The 9,729-nt window shown below is 36.2% G+C and overlaps 1 protein-coding gene across 7 annotated transcripts in view; it reads right to left on the reverse strand.

Moving 5' to 3' along the window:
- The window catches only part of LOC120417143 (protein winged eye), a 370,323-nt gene extending 368,076 nt beyond the window's left edge, over positions 1-2,247 (reverse strand). For 3 of the 7 annotated variants that reach the window (XM_052710732.1, XM_052710729.1, XM_052710727.1), the window contains exon 1: positions 1,932-2,246. The gene's annotated coding sequence lies outside the window, so the exon portion shown is untranslated. Of the gene's footprint in view, positions 1-1,931 lie in introns of all 7 variants that reach the window. The other 4 variants (XM_052710731.1, XM_052710728.1, XM_052710733.1 and 1 more) reach the window with 3 other exon arrangements.
- Positions 2,248-9,729: the final 7,482 nt, after the last annotated feature.

A 9,729-nucleotide genomic window follows, 5' to 3' on the forward strand; every position in this document is an offset into this window, starting at 1 on the left:
TTTTGAGTTTTTTTTTCAGAATGCACATTGAAATCAGAATAGCCCATTGTTCCCAGTAAAACCAATACATGCAGCTTGTATGAAATTTCACCACGAACAAGGTTGAATAAAAATTAGCATTTTTTCACGATAATGATTGAAAGAATAAAATGGAAATTTGGTAATTATTAAGCATCTTTATATTTGCAAATTATTAACCAAAATTCACTAATTTACCAAAATAAAAAGAAATAGAAACTCAAAAATCAAAATCAATGTATATATTTTTAGAAAATTATGGATTCAGAAATTTGAAATAGATTTATTTCAAAGGCAAAATGTTTTAGCAATATTTTATACTTTTACAGAACGTTTCTTATTTTAAGCTTTTTAAAACAAATTGAAAAAGATTTATCAATAATTTGACTAAATATACTGGTATTTGAATTTCCACTTAACTTAAATATCATTAACATCAATAATAATTGAATTTCAATTCAACAACGGCAAACGGCGCTTGATGCTGGTTTTTTTTGTTTTATTTCAATATTTATCTTTGATTTATTATTTATTTTAAATAATATGTGCTTTGACCCAAAGGACTGGAAAAATATAAAGTAAATTTATATAAAAAAAATATTCAGAAATCAATGAGGCCCTTTCAAATATTTTTTTCATTTTATAAAGGCCCTCTTCGACCGGAAAATCCATACTCGAATATTCGAAGGCCTCGGCAAAATTTCACTTCGGATAGTCGAAAAAAAAGTCCTATTTTTGATTGTCGAGCTCGTCGAGATTGTTGAACTACTCTAAAATGTTTTAGATTTTTTTTTTAATCCAAGATGGTGGCCAAAATGGCGGTTGTGGAATATTCAAAAAATGCATTTTTAAATTTAATAGACATCCATTCAAATTGGACATAAATGAAGTCGCATAACTTAAGTTTATTTTTGTTCGAACTTTTGTTCGAGTCTGGGTTGTATAGGAAATAAAATTAAGAGTTCTAAGATATATCTTATTTACATGGCAAAAGTATGTTCGCGGGACCAGCGTTGGCATAATCATCATCAAAAGAAAATCTCTAGACGTTCATCAAGAGAAAAAATCCGTAGGGAGCTTGGCTCTCCTCTCTCGCGCATGAAAGATCGGTTTTATGGATTCTTAAAAAAAAATCTTGATTATTCAGCGGAACATCTTTTTCGCTACTACACTTGCAAATGTAACGTCACACGTCGAAAAATGACCTGTCACATTTTGTAGATGGGCAATATGTGTAAACAAAGTGAAATAAATATTATTAAGTGGTGCTGACAAGAAAATTCACCAAAAATCATCAGCAGATTGATTTTCTTGGAGAATTTCGGGAGCGATTTTCTTTTGCGTGATTTGCCTCCTCTCTCTTTCGCGGGTGATAAAAGTTCGCAAGCGAAAATGATTGTTTTGCGATTATTCCATCCCTGCTCGGGACATGTCTTATTTTGCTATACCAGTTTAAAAAAAAATTAAGACTGATATTTTTTCAGAGAGCAAAAAATGCATGTTTGGTGTCTTAGAAACAGGAATGATGAAAACATTTAAGTAAAAAATAAATACTATAGATTTTCTTTCATACCAAAAGTTAATGTTTGTAGGTTGTTTTTAACTAAATCTGCTCCAATGCCTCTAAGATTGCAAACAAATATCAACTTTGTTACATAGCATGGAATGTTCCCAGCACGGATATAGCTCTCCATTGAATCCCACTTTCAACTTTGACCGGATGCCACCTCACCAGGGCAACCAGACGGTAAAATGTGTATGCACATATAGACAGGTATAGCCAAATCCGCCCCACCCCGGCTATGACCTGGAGAGCTGGAGAGCAATTGCTTTCAACCGACCAGGTTCAAAATTCTGATGCGTAATTTTGGTGCTCACCCTGAATAATTTTTTATGCAATGATGATATTTTACCTGAGCAAAATTTAATCAGCTGTCTACCTCAAGTTTAACTTTTAAATCACTTGAAATGCACTTTTCCTGTAAAAAAACACTAAATCCCAGAAAGCTTTCACTTTTAATTCCATACACCTTAAAGCTCTTTTTTCGTCGTTAGCCAAACTCCTCAGATCCCATACGGCGGAAGAAGACGTTCGGCAAACCTTTCGCGCTGCACCGGATATGCAGAGTTCCTAGAACTTGAAGATGTTCGGTCTACTAGCTTCGAGAAGGTTCGGCAAAGCTCACACACGCTCGACACGATGCTTGTGCTGGTCACGTCACGGCGGTTCTCACAGGACTAGGTACCAAGGCGGAAGCTTACCCTGGGTGCATCCGCAGAGCTTTTCCACGGACTATTTTGACGGCGCAAAAGTGCATATTCCGGTTTTCGGAGAACACGGCGACAATGATGATGACCTAGCACGCTGCCACACGGCCGTCACGAGAGAGAGAGAGGGTGGAGTGAGAAAGTTGTGAACACGTGAGTGAGTGAGCGTGAGAGTGCGAGAGCTTTCGTTTTGGCGCGCGCGGTGAATGTTCCTCCTTGAACCGGTGAAAGGGTTGGAACGTAATATTGAGAATTTGGGAGCACGCGATTATTCGGTGGAGCGCGTTGGTCAATGACCTGGTTAAATTTTAAACTGAATGATTTGGCATGAAACAAAACAAATTTTTTTAAAAATCTCTTACGCTGCATCATTTCCCTAAATGTTGACACTTCTTTTTAACCCTGAATTTTCTGTAATTTTTTTTAAATTTATAATTTTCTTTTAACAAAATTCATTTTGTACTGACAAAAACCGATAAGAAAGCAACAAATTAGAGCGAATTTTTCAGTTGATGCACAACGTGCTACAGTAATTTTCGAGTAACGTACAACGTGCTACAGTAATTTTCTTGAATTTTACGATTTTAATCGTGATTTTTATTTGGGTGAAACTTTGCTCATGCATTCTCTATGTCAAAAAAGCCAATTGACAACATTAAATTTGCCATATGAGTCTCCATACAACGTGGCGAACTGGTTACACAAAATGGGCATTATTCAAAAACCTGTATCTTGATAAAAAAAAAATTCTGATTGATTTGGCGACTTCGGAAAAGTTTAAGACTTTTCATTTTATAATCCAAAATTGATCGAGAAATGATCCGAAAATTCCAAGCACATCTAGTGCTTGGGATCTTTTGAAAACTAACCGGAGTTTTTTTTATTAAATTCATACAACTTTTTCAAAACCCACTCGTAAGCAATTGTCTTTTGCAAGCAGAACATAACCAAACATTTTGGCATCCTCAGCAAACGTCAAATCAATACAAATTGCTGCTGCATTTCTGAAGCAAACATTAAAATTAGGTGCAGCTAAATCGGTGAAAATTAGGTTGAGAGAAAAATATTTAGGCAATCGGTCTTTAAACTCATTCCAATGCCTGTCTTTTATTTGCATTTTCATCATTAAAAATCATATTTTCATTGATTCTGTTTATCATTTGCTTTAAAACTTAGATTTATTTGAAATAGTTACAATAAGAAAATCCAACCTTTTTTATTAAGTAAAAACTTTTCATTTTATTTCAATGAAATATCGAAATAAAATCATCAACAAAACTGGCAACACCTTGTTATATATGGGTAATTCTCTACCAACTCACACGAAATCGGGAATAGTTGCCCCGACCCCTCTTCGATTTGCGTAAAACTTTGTCCTAAGGGGTAACTTTTGTCCCTGATCACGAATCCGAGGTCCATTTTTTGATATCTCGTGACGGAGGGGCGGTACGACCCCTTCCATTTTTGAACATGCGAAAAAAGAGGTGTTTTTCAATAATTTGCAGCCTGAAACGGTGATGAGATAGACGTCCGATTTGATGGCGTACTCAGAATTCCGAAAAAACGTAGTTTTCATCGAAAAAACACTAAAAAAGCTTTAAAAACTCTCCCATTTTCCGTTACTCGACTGTAAAAATTTTTGGAACGTGTCATTTGATGGGAAATTTAATGTACTTTTCGAATCTATATTGACCCAGAAGGGTCATTTTTTTTCATTTAGAACAATTTTTTTCATTTTAAAATTTCGTTTTTTTTAACTTTGCAGGGTTATTTTTTAGAGTGTAACAAAGTTGTAGAACAGACAATTACAAAAAAATTGATATATAGACATAAGGGGCTTGCTTATAAACATCACGAGTTATCGCGATTTTACGAAAAAAAAGTTTTGAAAAAGTTACTTTTTGCGTTTCCCTTTTTTTTTGTCGTCCGTGTCTGTCGCGGGTGATCATGAACGGCCATGATCGATGACGACCAACTTTTTCAAAACTTTTTTTCGATGAAAAATACGTTTTTTCGAAATTCTGAGTACGCCATCAAATCGGGCGTCTAATTTTACATAAAAGTCCTCTTGACACCAAATTTCTATCTCATCACCGTTTCAGGCTGCAAATTATTGAAAAACACCTCTTTTTTCGCATGTTCAAAAATGGAAGGGGTCGTACCGCCCCTCCATCACGAGATATCAAAAAACGGACCTCGGATTCGTGATCAGGGACAAAAGTTACCCCTTAGGACAAAGTTTCACGCAAATCGAAGAGGGGTCGGGGCAACTGCTGTGTGAGTTGGCGGAGAATTACCCATATGTGTTGGTGATAACCTTGAACTGACGGCAAAGTTGCTCCAAAAACTGATCTAACGCGGGCAGGGATGGAATAATCGCAAAAAAATCATTTTCGCTTGCGAACTTCCTTCACCCGCGAAAAAGAAAGGAGGCAAATCACGAAAAAAACGCTCTCAAACTTCGCAATTCGCAATTCGCAATTTTCAGTGTAAGAACGGGCCTTGACCGATCTTATGCACTAGGTTCCCGACGAACACGCACTGCCCTTACACCTACATCTAACCCTTGCTCTGAGTCAGTACGAGCAACACGCTAGAACACGCTTTAAGTATTCGTGCCAGGCATGCACACCTTCTTTTCCGGTTACGCATTTTAACTCGGCCGGGGGTGGTACATTAAGTAGGGTTTGATGTAAGTATAAGCGCCTAACCATTAATAGTGTGCCTATCAACTTTCATTAAAGCAAAAACTGTTTTATTTTAGTTTGAATTCAAAAACTAATTGTTAGTTACTGTGTATTGTTTTCTCCTGAAATCTTGCCTAATGTTAATTCGTGTTTATCTGTTGCTATTTCTTTTGTCGCGGTGTTTTGTTACAATATATTGGTCCTAAGCATTTTAGAAAAGTTTTTCAAAAGTACAATAGTAATATTTGTGTTAAATTGAGTAAGGGCTCAAACCTCACTTGCTTAAGAAAAAGGTGAAGTTTCAAAACAATGGACAGTGAAGGAAATATACTATGTAAAGAATCAAAAGTAAAAGAAAGATAGTAATTTATGAAGTAGATAAAGAAATTAACAATAGTTAATAAATAGAGGTAACAAACAAGCTTAGATTGTATTGAGGACAATTTACAGGGAAAATGAGAAATTATTCAAATAGATAAATAAAGAAAAGGCACATGATAAACAAAATTGACATCGCTGCCAAATTAAGGGAAAGCAGACAGTTTGTTACAGCAGCATCAATTGGTAAAATAGAGTGGAAAAGCGTTGAGAAAAAAGAGAATCAAATGAGTAAAATCGAAATCAAATGGAGGATAGTAAACAGAAGCCGCGTTAGAAAATCAGTGAAACAAAATAAACAGAAGATAGGTGGTAGCTGATAATGAAGAGAAGAGAAAGCCCGTTGTGCGATGTTTCAGGTACATCCACAGCAGTTGACTCAACATACTGCGAATCAAAACAATACCGTCTACAATCACAAATTACTTTCCTTTCCCACATTGTCGCGCCCCTTTCTTCTAGCCGTCTCTACTCTGACCCTCGCTGGTCAAAGGTTTACGAGTCGTTTCCACAGGCCACCAGCTAGGTTACACCTTGTCATCATGATGACTAAACCAAGCCAACGTGGAGGTAAGAAAATAGGACACTTGCAAGGAACCAGAGCCATGCTGTTTTGTCCAAACAGCACTACGTATGTAGTTGGGCTCTTTCCGGGATGTTCCTCGCCTAGGTGTGTCAACCGACGAGTATCATCAGTATCATGCACCCTTGGCCTGCACGAAAAAACGCTCTCAAACTTCTCCAAAAAATCAATCTGTTGGTGATTTTTTTTAATTTCCTTGTTAGCACCACTTAAAATTAGTTATTTCGCTTTTTTTTAATACTCATTGCCCATCTACAAAAAGTGACAGTTCATTTTTCGACTGGTTACACATGCAAGTGGAGTAGTGAAAAAGATGTTCCGCTGAATAGTCAAGATTTTTTTTAAGAATCCATAAAACCGTGCACGAGAGAGGAGAGCAATGCTCCCTTCGGATTTTTTCTCTTGATGAACGTCCAAAGATTTTCTTTTGATGATGATTATTCCATCACCGAGCGCGGGTGATTTGAAAATATTTTTGAAATTTATCATTTTAAACAAAACATCAGTAATTTAAATGGTTTAGTGACAAAAAACATTGAAGCATTAAATAACATTGCCTCGAAACCAGTTGAAAAAAGTTGATGTCAGCGCATAACAGAAAATTCTACAAGGTGTTGCGAGTCGAATCTGATAAGCAACCAAGCCGTATTTTTTCGACCTAATCAATGTGCTAGGAAAATCGCAAGAAATATGAATGAGCAATAATAATGAGATAGTTAGACTTTTAGATTGAGTTTTATATCATTAGGCTTAAAACAAGCAGAAACTAAAATTGATGAAAACAAAAGCATATTCTAATAAAAAAAAATCAATACCGTCATCAGTGATACTGATACTGGGTGAGAATGGTCATGAAAAAGGCACCGACACCGTTTTTCGTGTCCCAATTATAATGTTAGAAAAGAAAGTTTCTCAGCTTTTCAAATTTTATTTCAGAATTTATTTTCATAAGGTTTTCTAGGTACGAACAAATAAGCTTTTATGAAAATTTTAAACTGATAGTGTTATCAATTTGGAATCGATATCATAAATAATCTCAAGATATTTTTTGGTTTGCAATTGGATAATTCTCTACCAACTCACACGAAATCGGAAAAAGTTGCCCCGACCCCTCTTCGATTTGCGTGAAACTTTGCTCTAAGGGGTAATTTTGGTCCCTGATCACGAATCCGAGGTCCATTTTTTGATATCTCGTGACGGTGGGGCGGTACGACCCCTTTTATTTTTCTGGTTTTTTACTTAGACACAATTTTCAGTGATTTGTAGCTCGCAACCGTGAAGAGATAGAAATTTGGTGTCAAAGGGACTTTTTTGTAAAATTAGACGCCCGATTTGATGGCGTACTCAAAATTTCGAAAAAACGTATTTTTCATCAAAAAAAAGTTAAAAAATAGTTTTAAAATCACTGCCATTTCCCGTTACTCAACTGTCAAAAATCGTGAGATATGTCATTTTACGGGAAATTTAATGTACTTTTCGAATCTACATTGACCCAGAAGGGTCATTCTTTTCATTTAGAACAAAATTTTTCATTTTAAAATTACGTGTTTTTCTAACATTGCAGGGTTACATTTCAGAGTGTAACAATGTTCTACAAAGTTGTAGAACAGACAAAAACAATGCTGTTTCCTATTACGGTTCCGGATGTGGCCACCGGAGATCGGTGGAATCGGTTCGGATGGGTCTTATGGTATTTAATATTATTCTAAGATTGTTTTGCATGACTATTTATGGTTGTAGAAAGCGTATCAGTTCACAATTGGTTAAATCTGATACTTTTTTGAAAAATCCGGATCTTCCGGGGGCCTGTACTCCGGCCACCGGTCCGTGCATTGCGATTTTTCGTCGGATTATTGTTCCTGGTGCAAAAACGAAGCTTTTGGTGAATAGCAACCGATGGTTTGCGCAAAGTCATGTTGCGGTATTTTTTGGGCCCTTTTTTCCCACTGTGCATCGCATCGAATAATCGTAATTAGGAATAATTAAGGCTTCGGGAAATAAAGGTTGCACTGTAATACTTCCTCGAAAAAAATTGTGAATACTCAACATGCATAATTACACACTTTTAACTGTGTATTTTGCATTTTGAGAAATAATTTGAACAATTTGGAATCGAAAACACTGCCAAGAAACTTTCTAGCAAAATGCAAAACGTACAAAGTCTCGCTTTTTACAATGAATGAATGTTTCACACGTGATATTACACTGAAAGAAAAGCACATAGCAATATCACATGTTTTGCACATGAATCCACCCCATACTACTTAGTCTGTGAATGTGACGTGGAAATCACTTGAAAATATCAATCGCGCAAACCGGCAAATCCAAATGCAAAACACGTGAGTTTAACGTGAAAGCTCACATGACTTTTGAATGGTGTGCATATGAATTTCAAATTATTTTTTAGTATAAATGTAATGGTTTTCCAGTGATGTTCATGGGAGCTGAATATTGCGTTTGATTTTAGATTTATTAAAAAAATATAATACGATTATAAGTTTTCTTAAACATTTTTTTTTTATACTTGAAATTAAAAATCATTTGAATCTAAACAACCGGACCATCGAGCCGAGAAACTGGTTAACGACGGTTCTTGGAGGCCTCCACCGACTCGACCTTGATGATCTGGATCGAGTGGCCAGCACCGCATCACGTAACTGCCGATGGTTGTGAATGTTGTGAGTTCCGAAACGCGAATCGTACCGCAGCCAGATGCCGACGTTTCCGGATCAATCGACAAATTCAGCGTCAGTGCTGAAAAAAACGAATTCAGAGGCCAACCCTTCGCCGGAGTTTTTCCTGAAAATTCATTGCTGAATGTTAGTCTTTGTGTAAATTTTCACAGTTTTTCTATTAAATACTTACCAAAAAGTTCTAGTACGATTGAATTTTCAGCAAAATTATGAATTTAAACGATAAATTCGACAAAAGAAATCGCAAATTGGACTGTCTTCGTCCGTCGCCATCTTACGAATGAGGAAATTTCATCAAACAACTTCAAAGACCAATACATTTCAATCTCACGTGTTTTTCACTTTGAAATCATGGGAAAAGTCAAATGGGGCAAATCCAAGTGAAATTCTGTTAAATCCAAAGTGAACTCCAAGCGATAAAAGAAGGAAAAACATCTCGCTTGCGATCAGCTGATTTCAAATGATTATCACATAAACGTCACATGAAAAACACATCTTTGTCAAGGGAAAAGCATGGCAAATTATCGTGTTGATTTTTGGAGCAGCTCATGGGAAAAAGCACATGAATTTGCTATGTCAGATTTTTTCAGTGTACGGTTGTTCGCGAAAGTCCCCCAACACAGTAGCAGCTACTATTTCCAAAGAACTCCCATCAGCAACAAAGCACCACCCGAAAAAGGGGTGTGGCTTACCTCGTAGCATGCACTTTATGTGGGGCGCTTTTTTCTTCACGCTTTTACGGTTTTGTTTATTTTCAACTCCCCTTTCCGTGGCGTCGGGCTCTCGACAGTCGACCATTATTTATGCTTTGATCGTTATGCTTCGTTATATGACTTCTTCGAAAAGAACCATGTTGCAAATAAATAATCTTCAAGACAGATTACAATCCCATTAGGACGAGGATTTCTAATTAGATTCTGAAATAAATAAAATCCAATACAAAAATTTAAACGAAAATAGAATCGATAAGAAACAAACTAAACGTTGATCAGTTTAGTACATTTCCAGAAATAGCAACTCAAAGTGCCACGTAGCCACTTTGAACACTTCTTGTTACAACATACATCACCGGTTGACAATTGAGCATCTTCTTCTCACAACT

The sequence above is a fragment of the Culex pipiens genome, chromosome 3, assembly GCF_016801865.2.
Source record: "Culex pipiens pallens isolate TS chromosome 3, TS_CPP_V2, whole genome shotgun sequence".
In the NCBI taxonomy this organism is placed as follows: Eukaryota; Metazoa; Arthropoda; class Insecta; order Diptera; family Culicidae; genus Culex; species Culex pipiens.